Here is a 26,325-nt window from a genome sequence, read left to right as displayed (position 1 = left end):
GTTGCCACCGGCGCCAGCCTTGTGTGAATGCTCTGAAAAGCTAATCATTTGCTTATCACAGCATCGTCTTCCTGTAGGTTAAATTTCGCGTCTGTAGTACGTCATCTTCGTGGTGTAGCAATTTTAATGGCCAGTATTGTATTTTCAGCGTGGTATGGGCACATCGACTCTGTTTTTGGAGTCTGAGACGCATGCAGACACTTATCATCTTACTCCCGACTGGATCCTGTAGACCCACACCGATTGAGACCCTTCTCGTTACTTTGGAAATTTGTCCGGTGGACACTGTTCTCTGTTACCAATTAGCGTTTAGTAGCTACTTATGCCAATATTAGCATATGTCGCCTCTAAGCTAAGAGAGGACTTGGACGGCTGCAGCTAGATCCGTTGCTGAGTAACTTGGACTCCAGAGCCACTGGTGCGCAATGGGCGTGCGAGGATACAACTTCACCAATATTAGCAGATGTCGCCTCAAAACTCAAAGAGGACTTCAACTGTTGCACCCAGATCCGTTATTGTGTAGCTTGGATTCCAGGGTCACTGGTGCGTAGTAGTCGTGCGAGGATACGGCTGCGTCATATGAGTTGCAGAATGCTACGACTCACAACCGTACTGATTATATTCCCACAATATCACAATATTTTAACAAAATTATGAGGCGTCCTGCATATACATGTGTCTGAAACTAATACATTTTTGAAACTTGTGGTAAGGTCTTATGGGGCCAAACTGCAGAGGTCTTACACTATGGAGAACACACGCACCCCATTCCCGAAGGAGGACTGGAGTCTCCGACGGGGGGGGGGGGGGGGGGGGGGGGGAGGAGTTGAAACTAATACATGTTTGGATTAAATTGATGGACTAGAGACTACTGTGTCGTGCAATGTGCTATCGGTACTTGAACTTAAGTTATATAGCAAAAGAGATACTTGATTATGTGTGACACAAGATATAAGTAATTGAGCGACAGAGACATTCTTTGTAGTAAGACTGCTAACAGAGAACCAAAAACTTTGAGACAGCGACAAAGCCCAGTGGAATTAGTAGCGCCAACACATCCCTTCACGATAGTCTCCAGTGTGAGCAAGGGAAAATAAAAGATTTTTGCGAACGCTCGTGTTGTGCAGGAACCCGGTCGCTGGGGCCGGAGCTTTCCATTCCTCGGAATCGGCCTGCGCGGCTAAGCTGGACATTCCGCCTCCTCTACTGGCGAAGGCCATACGCAGAACGAGGCCCGAAAATACCAGGTAGCGCACCATAACAGGAATTCTGTTTCTTCACGAAAACTTTACTGGTGCCTAAACAATTGCATCTGCACGACAGTCACATATGTATCAAATTAGTTGTCTATATAACTGCCTTTAGTTGACGCAAATGCGTTTTAAATTAATTTAAAATGAACACGTATGTGTGAACTTGCTGAGGTGACAAATATTCTTTAGGAAAATGATATTCCACACTACCTAACACAGCACAACATGTTTGAGGACAAAGATCAGCTGCTGTTAGCGCCATTTCAGTGGATATGAGACACATGGGACGAGCGCAACATGGAGATCGTACCATTGCGATACCCAGTTAGTTGGTGCCTTCGTGACAACAGTTAACAACGTATTAGTGGTATCTAGAGATGCTGTACCTAGCGTCACTACAGCGTACAGAAACTTCGGCTGTCACACAAAATCGAGGAAAAAGTTGCAGCTGCTGTTAGATAGCGTGGAGCATTGAAACAACAATAACAACTGCAAGGACAAGTTCTGATGGTCCTAAGTTGTGTATATAATATACAATACCAACTAAAACCGTACGATGTTGCATAAATTTAAAAATAATGCTAGACAATCTTAGTAGCAGAAAGAGACAAATAAGTCTCAAGTACCACATTTTCTCTAAACTCGTAAAGGCAAAATGACAAAAGAACTGTTTGTTTGCATTCAGTACACTTGGCAAAACAGGAGAGCGAGCCACAGATGTGGTATGTCATTTGGGGTGGCTATCATTGAAACAAAGACATTTTTCATTGCAGCAGGACCTTCTCTTGAAATTTCAACGAAACACGTTCTCGAATATTTTTATATGTTGTTACTTTAATTTGACCAGGAGTGCAAAGTGTGGGTGTTATCATAGAATAGTTTATATTGGTACCGCGATCTATAGTGAAAGTTGTTGCAACTGGTTTCACTTTGACATACGGTATGTGTGAATGAAATTATCAAAGGCACAAACACTATTTCTAGAACTATATAATCTGTAATTGAAACGTTTATCTCAAAGAACAAGCATAGGACTATATGAATAAAGACTGTCTCTTTAAGCTCATGTGGATGCAGCAAACAAACAATTAGTGACGATGAAGAGAGAGAGAAGGCGGGGAAAAAGGTTGGGAACTGGCAGTTGATAAAAAAAAGTGGAGACAGGGGTAACATTAGAGAAGCCTCAGATAGAAGTAGAAACTACGCAGCAGATTCTGACCACGAATCCTGAAAAACATAAGACATGAAGATACTGATTAGTAGGTAAAAAAAGTAGCAGGTACATATTAAGTGTTAATCCACGTACTGAAAGAATGCTTATACAAGTTCGTTTAACTAACATAATATGTAAGCATTTCATCTCAGCTAACTTATCAATGTGTCTAAAACGGATAGGATAGGTAATGCAGGAAGCTACAGAGTTCTCTCTGCTGTCATCGTTTCATCATTTCCAATAACTACAGAGACAGTTCTGAAAGTCACGTTAACGATTTACCTCAACAAATATTAATTATTTTGTGCTAATAAAAGTGCAAACATAGTTTTCATGCACTAGATGGTAATGACAGCACCATAGGCACACATATTTTACCTCTGTTTAAGCCTTTTGACACCGCTGACTGGCAAATGCAACTGAAGATGTCAGAATCATTATGAATACGAAGAGTAGTAACTGGCTGGTTCTGTTCATACATGGAAGACAGGTTACAGGTAGCAGAGATAGCACGGGTCGAAAATGATTTTCAAGATTTTGTGAAACATTTGTCAGACACGAAATCCATACATATGGAAATGAATGTTTGTGTATGTTTATGTGTTTATGTTCCGCATCTCCTCCTAAATCCCTGGGCCGATTTCAGCCAAATACGCTTATCCCTTACTGTCAGGCAACAATCGCTGTGTGGCTAAGAAGCACCTACTTGTCATAGTTCAGGAGATACGACCTCGTAAATAGATGCGTGAAAGTCTGCTGCATCATTTATGATGATTAAAATTATTACATCTTGGCTACTAACTCTGTTTGCAACACATTTTGCAGACAGTATCCACATATGTCACTGAATTTATCTACAAAATTATATCACTGTGTGACATTTAGATCAGGAGATATGTCGTCATAAACACTGAGCGCCGTGAAAAACGGCCTCATCATGGATGAAGTTTCAATACATTTATTTTTTACTACTTAGACACTCCTATAGAAGAGTCAGCTAAAGAAAATCTCTGATATCTAGCAGCGCCTTTGACAGCTTTCAACTGCGAAACGCAAACGGTTATAAGCGGAAACAACAGCCGTTTATAGAGCTATGAGCAGGAGTTGCCGTAGAGACGTGTACAAAATCACTCGAGAAGTAGCTGCATCCAGCGTACAGAAACAAACATTAGAAAGAATTTGTATTTTTCATGTTATGTTTCTTAATTTTGTTATTGTATTTATACATTTCATTATCGTACGTATTGCTTTGAATGACTTTTTCATAACTTAACCAATACATGGAAACGAAACTAATTCGATATTACTCTACGAACACCATCCACTTTTTTCGTTTCTAATAGAAAGTTCTCAAAGTGAATACTCGGTCGACGCGGGATTTGTCTGCTAGTATACTAATATACGCGGGATTTGTCTGCTAGTATACTAATATAGGAGCTCTCTGAGCCATAACTGTTCTTGATAAACATCAGTGACTGTCCAGGCAATATTACAAACACGGAGAAAATTCCGCTTGTTGATGACAGCAACATTATAATCACAAATGAATCACCTGAATGTCTTGTTAAACAAAGCGAATGAAATCTTCAGGAGTCCTCTCATCAAAGTCCAGCAGAGATACCATGTAATTATAAATTATTGAGTCAAGAGACAGTTGTCTCCCGAAACAGCCTCACGTGACCGTTAAGCGACAGAAGTCTCGTATAGCGTGAATGCACCTTATTTTTTGTAAAAGACAGTTTAAAACAGTTATCAGTTAAGTCGCATTTATTTTCTGTCATGATACCCCAGTAATGAGGTGCGCCAGTGGACTACATGAGAATTTCACTTAGTGGATTGCACGTTGGTCACCTTACACTTCGTTTCGCTACACATTAATTTTATGTCACTTATGATAATAATGACAATGAAATCATATATTATAAATAGATAACGATACTTGCAATAATTTTCCGCAGAAACCACATCGTAGGTCTTCTATATGCATATTTGTTTCACGGAATAGTAGCTTTGAGAGATGAGAAACTGAAGACAGCAGAGGAACAAATAGACAAAAATACAAGACCTAGTAGAATCCTTGGATAACACAAGATTTATTGCATTTAACTGACCAAAGGAGAAAATACAGAAATGCAGGGAATAGAAACGTCTAAATGAGTTTGACATGAAGTGAAAAATGCGAGTGGCTAGAGGACAAGTGTAAGAATTTAGAAGTATATTTCAATGGGGGAAAGATAGACAACGCCTACATGAAAGTTAAAGAGGCCTTTGAAGAAAAGTGAAGAGGCTGTATGGATATCAAGAGCTCAGATGGAAAATATCCCAAGCAAAGAAGGGAATGCTTAAAGATAGGAGTATGTAGAGGGACTATACAAGGGAAATGAACTTGAATGCAGTATTATAAGAATGAAAGAAGATGTAGATAAAAATGAGGTGAGAGATATGATACTGAGAGAAGAATTTAACAGAGATGTGACTGAAACAAGGCTGCGGGAGTAGACGGCAGTCCATCAGAATTACTAAAAGCCTTGGAAAAGCCAGCTACGACAAAGCTGTTTCATCTGGTGAGCAAAATGTATGAGAAATGCTCTCAGACATAAAAAAGAATGTAATAATTCTAATTCCAAAGAAAGAAAGTGCCGACAAGTTTGAATATTACCGAACTACCAGTTTAATATGTCATTGTTCCCATATAGTAACAAGTATTCTTTACAGAAAAATGGAAAATCTGGTAGAAGCTGATCTCCGGTAAGATCAGTTTGGATTCCGGACAATGTAAGAACACGTGAGGAATATTGAGCCTACAACGCATCTTAGAACATAGGATTTGAAAAGGCAAACCAGCGTTAATGCCATTTGTAGACTTAGAGAAAGCTTTCGACAGTGTTGACTGGAATAATCTCTTTGAAATTCTGAAGGTAGGAGGGCTGAAATACGGGGAACAAAAGGCTACTTGCAACTTGGGCTGAATAGGGACGGCAGTGAGAAGAGTCGAGGAGCATGAAAGGGATGCAGTAGTTGAGAAGCGAGTGAGACAGGGTTGTAGCCTATCCCCGATGTTATTCAATCTGTGAATTGTGCAAGTAGTAAAGGACACAAAAGAAAAATTTGCAGAGGAAGTTATAATTCAAGGAGAAGAAATGAATACTTTGAGGTTTGCTGATGACACTGTAATTGTGTCAAAGATAGCAAAAGACTTGGAAGAGCAGCTGAACGGAATGAAGAGTGTCTTGTAAGGAAATGTAACATGAACATCAGCAAAAGGAAAACATGGATAACGGAATGTGGTCGAATTAAATCTGAGGATGCTGAGGGAATTACATCAGAAATTGGGATATTAAAAGTAATAGATGAGTTTTGCTCTCTGTGGAGAAAAATAACTTATGATGGACAAAGTAGGCAGGATATAAAATGTATACTGGCAATGGCAGCCAGACGGAGTGGCCGAGCGGTTCTAGGCTCTACAGTCCGGAACCGCACGACCGATACGGTCGCAGGTTCGAATCCTGCCTCGGGCATGATTGTGTGTGATGTCGTTAGGTTAGTTAGGTTTAAGTAGTTCTAAGTTCTAGGGGACTGATGACCTCAGAAGTCCCACAGTGCTCAGAGCCATTTGAACAATTTTTTTTTTTTTTTTTTTTTGATAATGGCAAGAAAATCATTTCTGAAGAAGAGAAATTTGTTAAGGTCAAATACAAATTTGTCAGGAAGTTTTTTCCGAAGCTATTTGTCTGGAGAGTACTCGTGTATGGAAGCGAAACATGGACGACAAACAGTTTAGACAAGAAGAGAATACAAACATCTGAAATGCTACATTAGAATGCTCAGAGTTAGATAGGTAGATCAGGCAACTAATGAATTGGAGAGAAAAGAAATTTCTGACACAACGTGACTAGAAGAACGGATCGGTAAATAGGACACATTCTGGATCGTCAAGGTATCACCAACTTAACACTGGAGGTTTGTGAAGGGGGTAAAATTGTAGAAGGAGAAAAGGAGATGAATACAGTAGGCAGATTCAGGAGGATGTAAAGTTGCAAGTTATTCGAAGATGAGACATCTTGCACAGGATACAGTAGCACGGAGAGCTGCATCAGACCACTCTTTGGACTGAAGACCACAACAACAACACGACAAAATTTGATTCTGAAACCAGTGGCGGTACGTAACCAAACCTTCGCAGTTATCTGGCAAACGGTTCATTGGTGGACCCCTGTTTACTAGAATGTTTTTACTCCTATTGCCGTACGCCTTCATTCGGGTCAGCACCTCCTGTTGATTATGGTACATTCCATAGATGAGTTGGAAGGGGCGACCACGTGCTGATGGCGGCAGTCCGCGGGGACAGCGTCGGCGGACCAGCGGCGTGGCGGGGGAGGGGCCGCCTCTGGTCGCTCTCTCCCTCCCCCGGTGGCCGCGGTCGCAGCCGCTATATATCTGGAGAAGTCGCGCCGGGCGCCTCGCTCACTCGCACCTTATCGCTCCGGCTACGCCGCGACGCATCCACTCCAGCGCAGCGCCGCTCACAACCTTCCAGACAGCCTCTGGCGCCCCACTCCGGAGCGTCGCCTACCGCAAGCTCTTCCGCGGTGAGTACCAGCCCGCTTGAGTACGATAGCTCTCGATTCGACAACGACGCCCAAGGCTGTACACAGTGTTTCCGGGACTTTCCGTGATTCATAGCGTGTGTCGCATTATTTTGTGCCTAACCGACAGATGTTTTCGTGCACTGTATGTACAGATCAGTTCTTCGTGTCGTACAACACCTGACAGATACACTTCCCACGTGTGTGACATCCGTACGATTGGATCTGAGCACAAACAGCCAATGAAGTGTTCACATGTATTTCAGTGAGGCCTATAATCAAGAAAAATAAAGCGATTCATGATTTTCGCTTTCTATTAAACGCTGTGGTATGCACACTGGATGACATGCATTTTATGTTTACGGCCGAAACCAGTCTCGTGATGATGATTGGTTGGTTATGGTTATAAACATTCACGGTGTCCAAACAGGAGTGGTCAAAGCTGAAGAATATGATGGAAGCGATCATTCGAAATAAAAACGCTTAGTAAACATGGACTTGATAGCTATGAGCGCTTCTTCATCTCTTCTAATGAAAGATCTTTGGTTTCTTTTTTTTTCGGAGTTGGTAGTATGGGCCAAACAAGCGAATGTAACTAGGAAACATGGGCTCAAAAATTCATACCTTAATAGCTAAGAGCACTTGTTTAGTAGGAGAGATGTGTTGCACAGCAGCGAAGACGAACAAGTGTTCATATTTCTTAACGTATGAACTTTGGTGTCCATGTTTACACAGGACCTTTTTTTTTCTTGTTTAGTTCCACACAACCACCTCTCACAAGAGGTTGCAGTAGTTGAGATTTGTTTCACGCTACCGAAGATAAGGTATGATTTTTTGAGCCCATTTTAACTAAACTTGTTTGCTTCCAATGGTGGCTCCTGTCACAACCCTGAATGTTGACCTCTCCTCCTGGGACACCATAAGTATATTTTCGTTACAGTCACCGGCAATCAGTATGATCCACTACCATTCACTCTTTCAGATTGTAACTCTATCTCTACTCTTCCCTGATTGCATCCCGTGTTGATGATTTACAACATGCTTAATCCGTGTGTCTGTTAAGAAGTCGAACATTGAAACATAATGTTTGGAACTAATGGAGAAAGTCTAATGACAATGGGGTTTAAGCCCTCTTGGGACTTACAGGATTTGATTGATACATAGGATTATGTAGACTGCACTGGGCGGACAATGTATTTTCTAACCGCCCTATCTTCAACAGCCATCAAATGAAGGCCTTTTAAGCGCTTTTCGTCAAAAAGCTCGTCCTCGAAAGCGCATACATACAGAGGACATGATGTTCAGTCCCTAGCTGACACAGAATTCATAGAACAAATATAAATAGTGTGCAAGTAATTTCCTCTCAGATTACTCAAAATGGCTCTAAGCACTATGGGACTTAACATCTGAGGTCATCAGTCCCCTAGACTCAGAACTACGTAAACCTAACAAACGTAAGGACATCACACCCATCCATGCCCGAGGCAGGATTCGGACATGCGGGCGTAGCATCACCGCGGTTCCGGACTGAAGCGCCTAGATCCGCTCCGCCATCTCAGATTACTGAATGCCCGTTAAATATCATTGTGTGTGATATTAAAGCGAAAAATCAGCAATTAAAGGATTGCGGATGCAGTTCGGATGACTGCCCAGGTGGAACGTTGAGGTGTGCACTCTTCACGTGTAGTCTCTCATATCTTTGTAGGAGGTCATACGTGTTGATGGCCGACCTTGGGAAGTTCACTAAGTTCCACCAGATGACAACTTACAGGGAGAAAAATAGACACGCTTTCATTTCAGTAGTGCTCCACGTTGTATGACAGGAAGCTAGATTTTGGTAATAACGCTGTAATCCGCCAGTTTTGGTAATTTTGGCTACAAATTCTTTGATGTAGTAGTTTCAGAACAAATTACTGTCTCCAACTATTTTACTGAGATTAGCAGTATTTACTTTTCAGGCAGTATTCTTTCGTCGAAATAAAATAACTTATCCTCGCTCTTGTGACTCAAGGTCGCGCGGCTGAACAGGAAAGATGTCACTACGATTTGAGACACTGAACTGAGTTCTAACGTTCCCTTGGCAGTCTCGATTTCTTTTGTTTTCTTACATCACTTGCGATGAATGTCAGACTAGTTGTTTGATATGGTAGACCGTGCTTACCTGAGCTAATGGTATCAGTCTACACAGAACGTTAAATCCCTATCATCCTTCCAGTTCCCAGACAGCAGCACTACCTCCGTCCCACTGCAGCCATATTAAGAAAATATGTTTAGATTCATAAATAAATCATTTTTCCCAACATTCTTCAGACAGTTTGCTATTGACTAACCATTTTTCTTTTCTCTGTGCTCTTGTGAGTAATGTGAGTGAAAGAGCAATTCACAATGTTACAAACTGTTTACGTGTTACTGGCTATCGGCAATGACATAGATTCCTCAAGAGACAAGAACAGTTCGAATTTCTGAACTACAAGTTATTCTCAACGAAAGAATGCCGATAAAGGTTGCAATATCAACGCTGAGGCTAGTAAACTACAGTCGTTTCCAACAGTGCTTTTTTCTCCATATTACTTGAACCACTTATTACGGGACATGAGTGGACGTCGCTACAGTTGAATTTAGTTAGCAGCAGCGCGAACACTCCAGGTAACGCATAAACAGCTGCGTGTATTCCATCAGGATATACATATATACTCGTTTTCATTTAATGTAACAGACAAAATTCATTTAATTTCATTTCTTGAAGGAATGACTACTAAGGGTGCAAAGTAGGATCATTCATGGGAAATGACAGGTGGCCCACTTTTCTTAAAAAAATAACTGTTTTATATTGTCAAGAAAAATGTGATACACCAGGCTACACATTTCATCAAACTGGGAGCCCGACTGGATCGAAATAAGTGAATTCTACCACACTTACTATTTAGAAGTAGTATCTTACTTGCAAAAGTAGACATTAGATGAAGTAAGACGGAAAATTTCAGTTTTTTATCATGCTTCTCATATATAATGTTCATGCAGCAGAATGTAAAGTAATAACCTGGTACTGGATATCTGCAACAAGATGCCTTTTCCAGTAGTAACGTAGAGTTAACAGCGTACGGAACGATGGGTTCTATGAACACGAGCTATTTTGTAGGTGGATTGGCATAGTGATTTACAACACTTTCAGTAGCAGTTTAGTACGAATGAAAAAATAGCTTGCCAAATCTGCTAGTGCTGATTTCGTTAGTCACTGTTCAATACAACAGCCCCACTTTTTCTTTTGAACTGCTATCAAGGAACGTCAACCAAGAGGTGTACAGATGTTTCCAGTACTGTATTTTGTAGACCGTACGAACCGGCCGTTGTCGTAATTTTGAGCAGAAAGAAATATTTTAAGAACGTATATCGTTTATGTTGTTGTGGTCCTCAGTCTGAAAGCTAGCTTTTCTTGTTACTCTGTCCTCTGCAAGCCTTTCATCTAAGAGTAACTACTGCAATCTACATCCTTCTGAATCTGCTTACTGTATTCAAAATGGTTCAAATGGCTCTGAGCGCTATGGGACTTAACTTCTGAGGTCATCAGTCCCCTAGAACTTAGAACTAATTAAACCTAGCTAACGTAACGACATCACACACATCCATGCCCGAGGCAGGATTCGAACTTGCGACCATAGCGGTCGCGCGGTTCCAGACTGTAGCGCCTAGAACCGCTCGGCCACTCCAGCCGGCCTTACTGTATTCATCTCTTGGTCTCTACGATTTTTACTCTTCTTTACTTTCCACCAGTACTAAATAGGATATCCCTTGATGTTTCAGAATGCATCCTACCAAGTGATCCCGTCCTCTAGTTAGCTTGTGTCACAAATTCCTTTGTTCCCCAGTCCTGTTCAGCAACGCGTCATCAGTCATATGATGTACCGTTTGCTTTTTATCATTGTTGTGTAACAGCGTATTTCAAAAACTTCTATTCTCTACTTGTCCATCCCGTTTCACTTCCATATACGGCTACACTCACACAAATACTTTCAGAAAAGACTTCCTGACAAATAAATCTATACTCCACGTTAACATATTTCAGAAAGCCTTTTCTTGCCATTGCCAGTCTACATTTTTGAATCCTCTCACAACTTTGTCCATCATCTGTTATTGTGCTGCCCAAACTGAAAAACTCACCTACTTCTTTTAGTGTCTCGTTTCCTAATCTAATCCCCGCAGCCACAACTGAATATACTCGACTATGTTCCAGTACCCTCGTTTTGCTTCTGTTGATGTTCATCTTATATCCATCTTTCAAGAAATTGTCCATCCATTCAGCTGCTCTTCCACATCCTTTGCTGTCTCTGACAGAATTACAATGTCACCACCAAACCTTAAAGTTGTTATTTCTTCTCCGTGGACTTTAATTCCTACTCCAAATTTTTCTTCGTTTTCTTTAATGCTTGCCCAATATACATATAGGAGAAATTAGGAGATAGGCTAGATTCCTCTCTCACTCCCTTCTCAACCACGGTATTCCTTTCATGCCCTGCGACTCTTATAACTGCCGCTTGGTTGTATATATTTCAGATTTTATTAAAACTCGCAACTCATTGTTAGTCGCTAATGACTACATATGACACAACAATAAAAGCAAACAAAAATGGAAAATATGTATAAACTGACTAGCGCAACACAAGTGCTTGTTGCTTGCTGCGGAATACGAACAAAGTTATAAATATTAGACCTTGAACAATGTAAACTGACTGAAAGTGTTACTGGGCAGTTTTAAGATATAACCGCAACTCTCCGAGTACAGTTGTTTCACTAAAAATTCCTAGTTAAGTAAAGAGAAGATCTATTTGAAGATGATAGGAACACTTCATCTATATTATTACTTACTTTCATTTATTCTTAAAATTTACTTCCTTTTAACAACTGAATTGTTAATGATCGATTCCAGAATCTCTAAACACCATCCTCAAGGGACAGCTGTTGATGAGACACAAATGTAATTAAAGACAAGTGAACTATCACATATAGTCCAGCTAACTTGGAGAACCTTGTGTTCTCTACACGTGTTGTGGCTTACGTTTTAAATAAAAGAGCAATCAACTTCTTGGCTCATAACAACATCACAGAACTTTGCTTGGACTGTTTGCAGCATGAGCGCGTGAAGTGCAGGAGCAAGTGACTGACGTTAAGATACGGGAATCGTGTTCGAGAGTGATACTAAGACCCCGTCGAGTCCCTGTGTTTTAGCGTCCTTCAACTTTCCTAAGTGTTCCAGGAGAAAAATTTTGAAATTTGTGGTAAGGTCTTATGGGACCAAACTGCTGAGGTCATCGGTCCCTAAGCTTACACACTACTTAATGTAACTTAAACTAATTTACGCCAAGGACAACACACACACCCATGCCCGAGGGAGGACTCGAACCTCTGACGGGGGCCACCGCGCGAACCGTGACAAGACGTCCGAAACCGCGCATCTACCCCGCATGGACGCTCCAAGAGAGAGCCACGAGTGCTCGTTAGAAATGGGACCATCCTTTCCTAATGTCACTATTGATCTCGATATCAACAGAACGTTGAATTCCTTCCTTCTTGCACTTCTTAACGCTTTCACACAACCAGCAATGGCTTCTTATGCACCTACGTGTGTTTGAGAAATGATCGGTGACAGCGAAAGTAGTAGACTATGATAGACACCTCGCCGTTACTTGCTGCGTGAAAGCGTTAAGAAGTGCAAGAATGAAGGAGTTCAACATTCTGTTGATATCGACATCAATAGTGACATTAGGGAAGGATGATCCCTTTTCTAACGAACAGTCGTGGCTCTCTCCTGGAACTTAATATTTCCTGTGTAGCAAAATTATCAGCACTGGTAGATCTTCATCTGATAATGGTATACGACAAGATAGCTTCCTTGTACTTAGCGATATGGTTGCAATCAGTACTCTGTTTGAATTGGGAGCTCTAACAATCCCAAAGTAGCAGGCGCGACTAGAATTCGATCTAGGGTCTCCCTGCCTAGTAAAGCGTACAATATCTAAAAGGTTGTGAGGTTACAGTCACATACTTCATAGAGATCAAAGTTTCAATCCAGCAACTTGCGAATATCTGCGTCTTCAACCAGCCTTCATCTCGCCCCGTAACATTAATAAAAGAAATGGAGGGCAGTTTCCTATGCAAATGACTTTTCGTTTCGTTTGGGTGCTGACTATTTGATAAACTATCCGTGTAATAAAATAAGGTTTACATCAAGCCATGGCATCTACATAATGAGCACTTCTCTGTAAAAGTAGTACCTCCAACCTTTATGTCTACAGTAAGAATTAAGAAATATATCTTTTTAATTGCAACGATTCATTGTTTTAAGAAGATTCCGTAGTAAACGAGTAGTGACACAAAACGTGTAAAGTTTTACAGTCAAGCAGTTTGTTTGTTACACAACATTCTGAAAACCATAAACCAAGGCAGTGAGGTAGCTGCAGTATTTTTTTTTTTTTTTACTTTGAAAAATGAAATGTCGTGTGACGAGGGCCTCCCGTCGGGTGACCGTTCGCCTGTTGCAAGTCTTTCGATTTGACGGCACTTCGGCGACTTGCGCGCCGATGGGGATGAAATGATGATGATTAGGTCAACACAACACCCAGTCCATGAGCGGAGAAAATCTCCGACCCAGCCGGGAATCGAACCCGGGCCCTATGGATTGACAGTCTGTCGCATTTGATTTAGCATGTGACCCACAATTATTATCGAAGGTACGATCGTATGTGGTATCAAGTAAAATTTGTAACTGAATTGAGCGTTTCTCGGTATCGAGGACACAGCGTCTTAGCTTGGATGGAGAGCCTTCGCCAAATGTGGAAGTAATGTCAGGTGTGCCCCTAGGAAGTGTACTGTGACACTTGTTGTTCATTTTGTACACTGATGAGCCAAAACATTGTGACCGCAGACCACCACATGGTTGAATGCCTCCCGGTGGTGTTGCAGACGCGTGACGCACTAAGGAAAGAATGTAGGCAGATACGGGCCGCAAATGCCGAAATCCACTAATATAAGCAATTTTGACAAAGTGCACATTATTGTAGCGTTGCGGCTGGAAACGTCGATGTCTGAAGCGGCGAAGCTGGCCGCCTGTTGGTGTACTACTGTAGTGGGCATTTATGGAAAGTGGTTAAAGGATAGTGAAATAACAAGTAGGTCGCAATACTAATGGGCAATCACGTCTCATCACAAAGCGCAGAAGTTGGAGGATTCCCCACTGCGTGATCCAGGATAAGCAGCAGTCTGTGGCAAATCTGACGACAGAGAACAATGCTGGTGAAAGCACAAGTGTTTCGGAGCACACTTTTCAAAGGCCATTGTTGAAAATGGACCTCCACATCACATGACCCTTACGTGGTCGTCAGTTAGGATTGCATCCCTGAGTTTTCACCGTGTATCAATAGAAACGTGTTGTCTTTCAAATGAATCGCATTTCTTGTTACATCAGGTCGATGGTTGAGTCCTTCGAATGACTGCATTAAACACGCACCGCGCCACAGATGCATGCCAGTGAGGGCAGAATTATGCTAGGGGATGTATTGAGTTGGGCTTCCGTGGGACCTGTGGTGGTGATAGAAGGCACCATGACGGCAGTGATCCACGTGAACATTATTGCGGGCCACCTGCATGTTTCAGGTTCGAAGAGGGCTCTTACGGCATGACATCTTCCAGCAGGATAACTGTCCGTGTTGTAAGATCAAAATCGTGCTACAGTGGTTTGAGGGGCATTATAGTGAACTTACATTGATGTCTTGGCCAGAAACTGTGTCTCATCTGTACACACTGGAATACATATCGGGCGCCAGCTGTGTGTCGTAAACCACCATCCCGTAATTTGCGAAAATTGCTAGACATGTGCCTAGACATTTCGTACCATATACTTCTGGAATCCGTGAAGTATAAGCAGAATCTCTGTTGTACGGTGTTTGACGAGTGGAACAACAGGTTATCAAACAGTTGGTAATAATGTATTGGCTCATCGGTGTATATTAACGACCTGGCAGACAATATAAAAAGCAACTTCATTTTATTCGCAGATGATGCAGTTGTCTGTAATAATGTCTGAAAAGAAGTGCACAAGTATTCAGTCGTACCTTGATAGGATTTCAAAGTAGTGCAGAGATTGGTAGCTTTCCTTATTTGTTCAGAAATGTAAAATTTTTCACTTCATAAAACGCAGAAACATAGTAAACAATGAATCTAATATTAATGAGTATCAGTGGTGGTGATTAGTGTTTAACATCCCGTCGACAACGAGGTCATTAGAGACGGAGCGCAAGCTCGGGTTAGGGAAGGATTGGGAAGGAAATCGGCCGTGCCCTTTCAAAGGAACCATCCCGGCATTTGCCTGAAACGATTTAGGGAAATCACGGAAAACCTAAATCAGGATGGCTGGATACGGGATTGAACCGTCGTCCTCCCGAATGCGAGTCCAGTGTGCTAACCACTGCGCCACCTCGCTCGGTTTTAATGAGTAACAATCCGTCCAGGAAGTAAATATTGTTGCACTGATAAATAGATAGATAAAGTATTACTAGTATGATCAATACAGCAAAGTAAGTACTCCCTTATTACTAGAAAATTTGTGTTTCTTGTACAACCTGTAGAATTACAATCCACATTTAATACACATTCTTTACCGCGATATTTGGAGTTTCGTCTGTGGCTAGTGCACCAACAAGAGATACTTTTTTTTTCTCGAGTGCCATACGTCTGTTGTTTTCTGAAAACCTCGTTCACGTTTCATACATCTGTAACAAAGTATTATTGGTGAATACGTTGCCTGAAACACTACACACACTGAAGACTTTTCCTACATTAGCGAAAGTACAACTCTGGTTTTCTCAGATATCAGTAATTTGTATTGCGTATGTCTGGAGATCACTGTGCGTCACAACCTAAATACAAGGAGAGAATATCGCTTGGTTCTCGCTGGATACACGTGTTCACGTTTCCTCCATAGTGTTTGTGCACTACAGACGCCCCAGGGAAAGTGGTTCGTCCCTGACGTATTTGTAAGCTTCACGTAAACATTCGCTGTTTCTCCACGCTCGGATGTCCCAGACAACTGTGTTGGTATTGAACGGTTTCGTGAAATAGCGGTCGGACAGCGCAGAGGCACGAAGCCCACATCCTGCACGGTTTGTAATATGGCGAATTTACTCAAACAGGCTGCCGAGTCTATACACATGTCATCTCCTCGTATGTACTCGTATGCAACATATTTTCATCAATACCGATGAGGTTTTGACATGTAATCCAAAGAAGCAAGGTCTACAGCTGCCTACGTGTACAGATCTTTACCTTGTTAGGATTAGGAGAGAAAATGGTGGAGGTATTTGTACATTCAAAGAGAAACGAATATTAAAGTACCAATCAGGACAGACGAAATACGGAGGCACTTGAGGCATACTAAGCCTGAAGTAGTATCAGAGGTGCACTTTTGATGTCTGTAGTGGTGTGTCCTGTCTAAAAAATGGTTATAAAAACATTTTTACACATTTTATTTGATATTTCACTTTAATAACTAGAAAAACACAAAAAATTACCAAACTGTTCTAACAACTCCTGTTGTTACAAGCCGTCGAAGATCACAGAGAGCTGGCCAGTGTGGCCGAGGGGTTGTGGTCGCTTCAGTCTGGAACCGCGCGATCGATACGGTCGCAGGTTCGAATCCTGCCTCTGGCATGGATGTCTGTGATGTCCTTAGGTTAGTTATGTTTAAGTAGTTCTAAGTTCTAGGGGACCGATGACCTCAGATATTAAGTCCCACAGTGCTCAGAGCCATTTGAACCATTTTACGTCCGTTGTACAGACTATCATCAAGCCCACTACGATCTTTGGGAGGGAAGCACACTACAGGTGGGTAAGATACTATTGTCTTTGCTCTGAAATATCACTGAAGACAACATTTAAAGAAGAACAGGAATTTCTGAATGCTGTCAAGAATCAAATTTAACAATCAATGTCGTCTCTGCTGTCGGCATAGTTACGCCCGAAGCACTTAAGCGGCAAGTGTTTATACCAAAGGGTTTGAAGAGGGGGGTATTTCAGATTGGCCTACGAAGCAACAACGAGATAATACCATCATATTTTTAATGCTGCTAACGTCATGACGTCATTGTAACATTACTAAGATGATATTATCAGCCATAAATGTGGTATGCAACCAACCACGCGCGTTGCTGCGTCAAAGGAGGCATTATAGCATATCGAGTAATACTGAAGAGAACAGTCGGGTGTTAAAGCCTTAAAAACGTAGCTCCAGAAAAAATGAAGACAATGCTAATAATGATAATAGTGTTATAATACACTTACAATAGAAGAATTCATGTCACATATCTTAATGCTGGATTAAGTCAAATAGTTGAATTTCCATTTTCGAGTACGAGAATTTCTGTCACAAAATTTTTCAGAATTTAATTTCTTATACATCTTATTTCAGGCACTATAACGAACGCTCTTTCGCATTTTTGGTTATTCATAATAATGAAGGGAATGAATGGACAGTAATTGTGAGCAAGTTCATATACTTTCATTTCTATTTCTCGACAGAGACATAATCTGCGTTAGGGGAACTTCAGAACTAAACTAATCGTTAACATCTGCAAAGGAGCAGCATTCCTGCCTCATATACGTTTCTATTCGTAAACGATAAATACTCATTGTGAGTATACCTTGTCACTTTTGTGCTGGTCTTCAAATTCTATGGACATACAAAAGCGTTTTTAAATTAATGTGCAATGAATAATGGTAGTTTAGTGTTGAAGATGTAGTTACGAATGCTTATTGGTGAGCCTAATGAACCATTTCTCTGAAGGAACTGTAAACTCTTTCCGATTAACACCATGATATGTCGTGGTTCATAAATCTCAGTCACATTTGTATGACGCCGCTGACCAGCTCACTTCTACGCAAATAGTCTCTTTTAAATTTTTACTGTTATCAGTACAATACAAGTAACCAAGGCCACTGCGACCCATCAGAAACGAGTCAGGTGTCCGTATCCAACGGTTTTAGCTTCAAATGGTCGTTAAGTACCAAACACGTCTGTGACCTACTTTCGTATGTTATTGGGCTTCAGCTACATCACAGACAACGGCTCAGGTGTACTACCTCGCTACATACTGTCATGGCGGTAAAAGATTTGAGTTTTAAATACAATCACTTCTTCTCCAACCGTCAAAACAAATTTTAAGAAGTGCACTACACACGACTTCAAAAATCTAGGCATTTTCGCCCTTTTTATATGTTGTTTATTAATACTGCTGTGAGGTTTTGCTGCAAGTGAACTCGTTGATACGAAAGTTGGTACTGTCTCAGCATCACACAAATCCTGCAGGTGATGTGTGTAAGTATTGTTACTCCTTAGCGCTGGCCGTCGTAGAAACGAACACATCTGGGACATTTAACTGAAAAAATTAAGACTCTAATTCTGTGATGGTGCTGGATCTCAAACAGTCCGATCTTCGCTTGGAGTAGAGAATAGAAAACAAGAAGAAGGTATGTACTTTATTCCACTTCTTCCTCTCTCTATTTACTTATCTTCCAAACATAGCTTACAGAACTCTGTGCTTACAGGCACACATTAATGGATAGCGCATTCTGTATTTGTAACGATCGCGTTTCCGTGAAGGAAACACGAACTGAATTTTACGGCACGTGTGAACTAAATTCACGCTGCAATTACCTGAAAGTGGAGAAGTTCACTATCGAAGCCTCATACTAGTAACGTTTCTCAAGTAGCACGTAATCACAAAGACCTCCAATCATCACAAGGAACAGATAGACGCCCGCATCTCGTGGTCGTGCGGTAGCGTTCTCGCTTCCCACCCACGGGTTCCCGTGTTCGATTCCCGGCGGGGTCAGGGTTTTTCTCTCCCTCGTGATGGCTGGGTGTTGTGTGATGTCCTTGGGTTAGTTAGGTTTAATTAGTCCTAAGTTCTAGGGGACTGATGACCGTAGAAGTTAAGTCCCATAGTGCCCAGAGCCTTTTTTTTTTTTTTGAACAGATAGACGCTGTAGAAGTTCACGCAAAAGAACATAGTTACGGTGCTTACCTTCTGCAGCAAACAGCTTATCCTTGATGATCGTACAGCGCCTTTCTGCCAGAGGGCAAGACACTAATACCTATTGTGGTGAGAAGAAGAGCCGAGGTGTACGATGTCGCGCTTTGTATTGTTGGAAAACAGCGTTCCGGATGTATCATAATGACGGTAGATCGTCTCTTATACGGTAACTGGTGCTGAAAAGTACTCGATACTCCGTGGCAGATATTTTCAATCTTCATGGTATCCAAAGTGGATGACAACATTAAATTCTGTTTTCGTTCAGTGCAATGTTCTAATACGCTGTGCTCACTATAGTCTTCTACATCACAAGTATCACTTTAGTCAAAGACTCTGTTGTCTGAGCACCCACGTTCGCTATCTGCATCCATTTGTTTTCCATATTTTACTCTTAAAAACATCAGAATGAGTCTCCAAGTGTACCCCCAGAATGTCTCTTTAGGAAACAGGAGTCGTTCTCCACGAAACATGTCGTAACAAATGTATTCTCCAGGAACAGTTCTGCGAAGCCGGATTCCACGGAGTAAGAACAGTTACGAAGAACTGTTATTGAGTAACGCGCTGTTGTGAAAGTGGGTTCGATGATGCCATTGGAACAGTGTTAAATTCGCGGAAGCGTTTTAATCGAATGTGACATAACTCTCAACTCCTAGTAATGTTTCTCGCAACTCAGTCTGACGAATGATCATTAAAAGCTTAGTGATACCGTAGTCTACGAAATTTGACTGCCTAATATCTTGTTATTTTGTGCTTCCCAACAAGACTTTAATGTGTACCGTCTCATGAGTATTATTATAAGGGGCAGTCAAATGAAGACGAAGTAGATGGAAAAAAGTAAGCCACATATTTATTATTTCAAAAGTGACCGTTTTAACTGATAATTCATTTATCCCACTGTGAGACAAGGCGGTCAATGCCTTCATGGAAAATGGTTGTGGTTGCTTGTGGAACCATGACAGTGCCCAGGCGAGCACCTCTTTGTCCGAAGCAAATGTACCGTTACGAATTTCCTTCAGGGCTCCAAAAAATACATGCATATCGCACGGGCAGAGATCGTGACTGTATGGAGGAAGTATAACCGCTTCTCAGCGAAGCTTCTGCATCGTGGGCGGGCCCTCATGTTGCAGAGGTGCTTGCACTTCCTCCATACAGTCACGATCTATCCCCATGGAATTTCCATATTTTTGGAGCCCTGGAGAAAGACATCCGTGGCCGTTAATTTGCTTCGGATGAAGAGATGCACATCTGCGTACAATCACGGTTCCATAGGCAACCCCAAACATTTCTACGTGATGACACTGACCGTCTTATCTCGCAGTGGGATAAATGTATTAACTATATGTTAAAAATGACAAAATTCCTCCAGCTGTATTAAGGTGTTGGTTTTACTGGCGACTAGTTTTGATGTTGTTACTGCCGGCTGAAGCCGTGCGGTTCTAGGCGCTGCAGTCTGGAACCGCGAGACCGCTACGGTCGCAGGTTCGACTCCTGCCTCGGGCATGGATGTGTGTGATGTCCTTAGGTTAGTTAGGTTTAACTAGTTCTAGGGGACTAATGACCTCAGAAGTTGAGTCCCATAGTGCTCAGAGCCATTTGAACCAACCATCTGATGTTACAATACCATCTTTAGGCCCATACTTATTGACAGCAACCGTATGTGTCTAACACTAGTAGCCAGTGGTGAGACAGGCGTCTTCCATGCCAGGCATACACATTTTTTAGACACGTACGGTTGCTGTCAACAAGTATGGACCTGAAGATGATGTTGTAACAACATCGAAACTAGTCGCCAATAAAGCAACACCTTAATACAGCTGGAGGAATTTCGTCATTTTTTAAACATATATTATACTAGCTGACGTCCCAAATCGTCCATTTCAAATATGGATATACGAAAAAAATGTATTAACGGTTATGGCGAATACTTCTGAAATGATCAACACTTTACTTTTTTGCATACTTCTCCATTTCACTGTCCGTTATACATAACTTATAACTATTTGTTGCGATATCCAATTTAACAATCCGATTTAGTATCACAGTTAAGCGTCTCTGCTAAACGCCTTAATACTACGATCTTAAAACAAAACACCAACAAAAAAGTCTGTGCCTACCGCCCCATCCGCTTATATTGCAAACGAATTAGAGTTCCGTGTGAACACGACTTTAAGCTGTGGCCTTCTTTCCCATATGTACATTCCAGTCTTCGAATTAGCCTTAATCCGGAATTACCTTTTTACTATAATTGTGCGATATTCGGGAACAGGTTTTCTTAATGATGCCAAAATGTGTCGTAAATTAAGTTCACGTACACATAATAATTAATGTCTCTCGGCACGCAGGTTAGGATATTCATTACTGCAAAAACACCTTCATACAGTTGTATGTAAAATGTTTTTCTCAAATGTTCAATACCTTCTAATAATTTTGTGTAGTAGATAGAGAACACGGCCATGCATCAACAATAGCGATATGTAAAGAATCTTCTACGGTCAGTGATTCGAAGTACGGATTGCTGTTTACCGTTATTATATAGGCCACCATTTCGACTGACTAAAGGGTTTTGCATTTCAGCCAGGTAAGTTTCGCTCCATTTGGTTTTGAAGCACCGACATTGAGAATTTTACACGATTACGTAGTCCGTCTTTGACGGGCTGGATATGTTCCTCACTTGGTGATTCCGTTGAATAGGTTTGTTTACCACATGCAAGCACTTCTCACTGTTCACAGTGTCAGATGTTGCACAATAAAGCAGCGAATGTATGCCGAAGCTAGTATTAAATAGTCACACCTGCCTGGGGATATGCGAGCGAAAGTCCCCAGCTAAACTAAGGAGTTGGAATAACTACTCACGAACACTTAGATAACAGCGCCGTGGAATGGTCAAGAAATTTTGCCACTGTCATTTTTTAAACTATACCTGCAATGAACTGCATTTAGCTAAAATTTATTCTCTTACTTGCAGTCACAAACTTTTGAAAAAAAATCATTCTCCTAACCATCTGTACAGTAATCACACTAGTATAAATCATTTTTAAAGCACTGATCTTAAATGTTCAACTGTATTTCTGTGTCATTTCGCTCACAAGCATCAAACTCACGATCGCATAATGCAAGTACAGAATAAAAAAAGTTGTTACAGCACATTTAATATTCCAAGACATTTCGGAAGCATAACTCGAAACATAAACATCATTTTAACATGGTCAAAACAGACTTTACAGTTGAGGCAAACTATCTAAATTTAATAACAGAGGAGGCTACGGGAACGATAAAATGGTTACATTACTGCAATATAATTTTATCTGCCTCTTTTTCTTAGTCGTAGACATTACTGTAGTTTGAGATGGGACATACGTTTTTTCGGCTATTATGTTGAGTAAAATCAACTGCGGGTTTGTAGGCAGAAAAATATCAGTAATTTTGTAAGATGGTTAAAAAACATGAAAGGTAGTCAACTCCAGAGGTCAGGGAGAAGATTCGATATACCGTTTCCACTCAACACTCAGCCTTCCCACACGGTTACAGAGCGAGGTTGTAAGCCACTGGACTAACATTTCGCGTGAGGGTATTCCCTATCCAGATTTAGGTTATTCATGGTTTCTCTAAACCACTCAAGGGGAGACTCCACCTTAAAAGTTCAATTTTTTTAAAAAAAATTTAATGGATATTTCACATCTTTGGAGGGTTCACTCATAAGTCGCAAGAGACTTTTAGCTGCATTCGAGTTACAAGTACGTCTAAGAAATACTTGAAATATGGATTTCGCCAGCGGCTGCGATAAACTGGAAAAAAATGAGTTTGGGCCTTATCGAAGCTGTTTCCCCGTTAAATATGGGGTATGTGATGTTCGAAGTCTGAAAAAAGCAAGAGTGCCAGTGGTCTTTCAATTCCAGAAGGAGGTCTGCTGATCTAGAGATAAACGGCAGATCAAGCAGTCCACAAGACGTTGCTCGGAGAAGGAAAAATTGTAGAATCAGGCTACCCTAGTTTTGCAATTCAGGAAGAAGTATTGCAGGAAAAACGTTTGGTGCTGGTTAATTTCAATGGATGTGTGTTGTGCTAGCATTCATTTTTCAATAAAAAATTAAAATCTGTTTTCCGGTTTTCATCTAAATTCAGTGCCAACGTTTTTATTGTAAATATTAAACAATCCCACTGAAATTTTTGCAGCATGTGGTCTTGAAGTGCTTGCATTGGTATTACCGAAACTGTCGTTTTTCTATTTCATTATTACTTTTATGTATCGATGTTTACAGAAACTTTTTGAGTCGAAAAAATGCTGAGAGTAAATTAATAAAACTTCTCATGAACTGAATGCACAGAACTATCGAACAATGTCTTGTGAACGTACCTAAAAATTTTGCACTGTGAAAATTGGGTCTGCGTACCCATGTTGATTTTCAAAAATACCATTGAAATTATCTTAAAAATTCAAAATTCCAGTTAAATTCTAGACTTCAAATCTTGGATATTGCTACAACTCCACGTGACTGATATGATTTTAAAACTCGGTAAAAATCGGTTTACTAGAGGTTAAATTAAATTTTTGGGTGGAGTCGTAACCCCCCCCCCCTAATGTAAAAAGTACAAATACCGGGTACCATTCCCTTGAAAACGACGCGTCCAATATACTTCCATGTTCTTCCCCAGACTGCTTGTGCATCATCACTAAAGACCACGTCGTTGACGGGACGGTACATCTTAATTTTTCTTCCTTTTCTTTTTTGCTCCCTCTACGGATGTGCTGTAGATATCAGCTCCAGTGACCGTATGGGCCTTGCAGTCCCGTCGCAAATAATGCCCATTTCTCCAGAAAACACGGCGGCGGCGTTTATTTGGAATCCACATCTCGCATCTCGGCTATCCTTGAAGAAGTTCCACGGAGTCATTGAGAGCAGGTCAGACGGTCTGCAGGCGCCCACACCAAAGACGCCCTTCACTGAAGTCGATGCTGAGAGAAACGCGTCAACTGACCCACTGCTGAAAAGCCCATTAGACTAGCGGGCTAGGTTCGGCGTGATACACTTTCCTGCGCAGGCCACTTTCTACGACGCAGCGACAGCTTCCGAACCACCGCTAATTGTTCCGGCATGCATCTCGCTCGTCACGTCCACAAATGGCGGTGACGGCCTTAGATTCAGCTTCACTGATCACCTTGCGCCCGTCACTGCGGACTATTGAAAGGATGTCGTTATGTCTACATAGCAAAAGATAGCTCCGGTACTACAATGAGTTGCGTTTCTCAACGGGTGAAGCATAAAACGTGGAAACTATCACAAGAACTTCGAACTTTACAGTGCAGGAATAACAGATGATCCTTTCACAGCGAGAAGGCCACATAAGATGGTTCGAATGGCTCTGAGCACTATGGGACTTAACTACTGTCGTCATCAGTCCCCTGGAACTTAGAACTACTTAAACCTAACTAAGGACATCACACACATCCATGCCCAAGGCAGGATACGGACCTGCGACCGTAGCAGTCGCACGGTTCCGGACTGGGCGCCTAGAACAGTCCAATAAACTTAGAACTACTTAAACCTTAATAACCTAAGGACATCACACACAACCATGCCCGAGGTAGGATTCGAACCTAAGACCGTAGCAGCAGCGCGGTTCCGGACTGAAGCGCCTAGAACCGCTCGGTCACAAAGGCCGGCCGCCACATAAGAGACTGTAGTATACTGCAGCTTGTGAACAACAAAGATGTGTCCACACATGACAGTGATATATCTGTTTATTCGCACGTAAGGTGAAATTCGCTGTTATAATTGCAACTAATTTTTTTGACACTGTTTAACGTCCTTTATTTCCTTGTATGTATAATGCAGCTTGTTATTGACGTAAGAAGAATGAGGACGTGAATAATTTCTTACCAGTAATCTCAAAAGCTATTGGAGATTAGCACAAAAATTAGACAGTGGAATGGCGATCATCGATCTTCTTTAATCTTCTTCTATGAAAATATATAAAAAAAACTACAACCTCAGTTTATAATTGACCACAAACAAACGGTTTTTGGCATAGTTGCAAATGATCGACGGTAAATTTGGAATTAAGATGTTTCGAATTAATGTCCATAACTTCAAGGGTTTCAAGAGTAACAATGTGTATAGATGAAAACTCGGTCAGAGAAAAGGAAGGAAAGCACCTATTTGAGCCGGCCGCGGTGGCCGAGTGCTTCTAGGCGCTGCAGTCCGGAACCGCATGACTGATACGGTCGCAGGTTCGAATCCTGCCTCGGGCATGGATGTGTGTCATGTCCTTAGGTTAGTTAGGTTTAAGTAGTTATGAGTTCTAGGAGACTGATGACCTCAGATGTTAAGTCCCATAGTGCTCAGAGCCATTTTGAAGCACCTATTTGAAAGAATGAAAAATTCTGAGAGGGAAAGGAAACAAAAATTAGGAAACAAGTTATTCCTGTGGTCCACGGTTGGTCAAATTGATAATGAAAGGGGAGAAACACAACTACTGAAACATGACACAGCTTATTCCTTAGAATGTCATCGAAAGAAAGTTAGGAGTACTGTAGAGCTTCGGTGGTTTCAGCATTGTGAGAAATTGAGCTCTGGCTATATTGGACATTAATACTGTTGGAACCATCTCGATATTCACATAATGTGAGGACAGGCAATTGGGGTTGGTTGTGGATCGATTCTACTAATGTCAACATATATTTCGCGTAAGAATGGTGAAGATAAAAGAAATTTGGGCTTGTACAAGGAGATTCGTTTCTCGCTCGCTGTATTTGGGAGTAGAACAGAAAAGGAAATACCTAGTAGGGATAGCAGGTACCCGACACCATACACCATACGAATGCTTGCATTGTGTGTATGTAGTTGTAGAGGAACTGGGAAATCACACGAAACCTAAATTTGGAAGACCGCACTGGAATTTTAACTGTTCTCCCCACTGCTATCTGCTATAAGCGGCTAGTTGTATTTTTACGGTTATTTAGGCGTATTTTGTTCTACTCTATTTATTCTTAGGATCAGCTGCCTCTTCTAACATGAAAGATCATTTGGTTTCCCTCAACCCCTGGAAGCAAGTGAAGATCTCCTTCACACAGAAGTGGGAAAATTTGTGCAAATATGTATAATATGTTTCGTTGTCTTTCTTACTGAATACTTATTTCAAGAGAACCACATTGGTTTGCTCCATTCATTTTTTATTTGACAGTGCAGAGGGTT

The 26,325-nt window shown here is 41.3% G+C and overlaps 1 protein-coding gene across 1 annotated transcript in view; it reads left to right on the top strand.

Moving 5' to 3' along the window:
• The first annotated feature begins 6,932 nt into the window (after nucleotides 1-6,932).
• The window catches only part of LOC126267980 (acyl-CoA Delta-9 desaturase-like), a 138,014-nt gene continuing 118,621 nt past the window's right edge, over nucleotides 6,933-26,325 (top strand). Inside the window, exon 1 of the mRNA XM_049973326.1 lies at nucleotides 6,933-7,055. The gene's annotated coding sequence lies outside the window, so the exon portion shown is untranslated. The remainder of the gene's footprint in view (nucleotides 7,056-26,325) is intronic.

This window comes from Schistocerca gregaria, chromosome 4, assembly GCF_023897955.1.
Source record: "Schistocerca gregaria isolate iqSchGreg1 chromosome 4, iqSchGreg1.2, whole genome shotgun sequence".
Lineage (NCBI taxonomy): Eukaryota > Metazoa > Arthropoda > Insecta > Orthoptera > Acrididae > Schistocerca > Schistocerca gregaria.
This window is presented reverse-complemented; position numbering and strand designations above follow the sequence as displayed.